Raw genomic sequence first — 1906 nt, forward strand, 5'->3', positions numbered from 1 at the left:
TTAAATCAGAAACCTCAACCGCGATTTGAACTCGCGACCAACGATGTTAAGAGTCGGAGGTCTTCCCGCCGAGCTATTTGAGTATTGTACGAGACGTGAGAATTTGTGCATTTACTTTTCAACAGAGCTCAACTAGCACACCAAAAGTTTGAACTGTCCCTCTCTGCAGCCGTTTTGCACTAGTTCATAGATAGTTCTGAAATGTGTAGGGCGGAACTAGCGCTTTAACAGACTGTCTCTAAATTTTACTGCAGGGTTGTAATTGGCTTTGCGGTACTGCCGTTAGTAATTTCGTCTCAAAGCTCAGCTTGCCGATTGGCCCTTCTTCACATCATTGGGCTTGTTCTTCGGTCATTCTCTTTTCGCTACTGCGCTGTCTTTCTTTCGCTCTCAGCTCCTGGAGGACTATTAATTCTACTCCACACAGCTTTTGAGTTTATCATGTACCCCACGATATTGTCAGGCGTCATGCTCTCCTTTATCAGCTGCTCTATGTCTGTTCGATCTGCTTCGTATTTTCGGCCGTGGAAGAATACGTGTAGTACGTTTTCGTCGCCGCTACCGCAGAATGAGCACTCTGTCCCGTCATCATGCCCATATTCGAACAGGTATTCTCGAAAGCAGCCGTGCCCCGTCAGAAACTGTGTCATGTAGAAGTCGGTCTCTCCGTGTTTCCTCTCCACCCACGCTTTTATGTTACCGATCAGCCTGTGCGTCCACCTCCCTACATATATTCATTCGTATGTATACAATGCATTTAAGCAAGTCTGCCAAGAACGTGATATTCTCCTATCTTGGCTTGAATGGAGACAAAATGGAAAATATTTTTAAGTCCGTAAAATGTGGTCTTAAGTAATTTTCGCTTATATATTCTTAGTATATATAAAAAAATTGCACACATGAGCATTAAAAAAATCATCAACCACACAACAGATAAAACACAAATGAAAATGTGTATGCAAATGTAAAGCAGAGAACAAATTAGGAATGCTAAGATTAGGTTTATGTAAAAATACATGCAAATTTATATGAGTTTTGGTGAATGGTGTTGGTGGTGATTGCCACAGCTTTAAAAGCTCATTGTTGTTGCTTTATAATGTTAGTCGTTGCGTTTTTTCGTCTGTTGTTTTGAGCATTTTCATTTGCTTGTTACTGTGACATTGGAATTATGTATTTCCTGAAGAGCACGGTTGTTTCATGTATGAATTTATGAAAATCACCAGTGTATGTGCGCTGGTGGGTGCTTGCATATATCTATATACAGTTGTCCACAAAATAATAGGAGTGCGATATTTTGACCAGTTTTGGCTATTTGTCTTTTGTTTATTTAATGTTTATTATTTTTTTATAAAAGCCTAGCTGGCTATACAACAAACACCATATAAATTCAGATTTTAAACTTTGTATAAAAATTATAAAAATTTTGCAATTTTTCACCCAAATTTCAAACTTTTTAATCAGAATCTTTAGAAAAAATTCTGGTATGCAGTTTTGTAGCACATTCAATTCTAGTCTAAGGAAGTGCAAGTTTCAAGCGGCTAAAAAATTACGTTGATTTTTGGCAATTTTGCTGGCAGTGTCCTCCATATAAAAGAAAATTGTCGACATACTTTGTATGGAAAAAACGTGAAACACCTTTAACCAAAAAAATTCTCAAAAATCAACGGAATTTTTTAGCCGCTTGAAACTTGCACTTCTTCAGACTAGAATTGAATGTGCTACAAAACTGCATACCAGAATTTTTTCTAAAGATTCTGATTAAAAAGTTTGAAATTTGGGTGAAAAATTGCAAAATTTTTATAATTTTTATACAAAGTTTAAAATCTGAATTTATATGGTGTTTGTTGTATAGCCAGCTAGGCTTTTATAAAAAAATAATAAACATTAAAAAAACAAAAGACAAATA

The sequence above is a fragment of the Rhagoletis zephyria genome, unplaced genomic scaffold (genome assembly GCF_001687245.7).
Source record: "Rhagoletis zephyria isolate East Lansing unplaced genomic scaffold, Rhagoletis_zephyria_1.1 Rzeph_scaffold_00010, whole genome shotgun sequence".
Classification (NCBI taxonomy): domain Eukaryota; kingdom Metazoa; phylum Arthropoda; class Insecta; order Diptera; family Tephritidae; genus Rhagoletis; species Rhagoletis zephyria.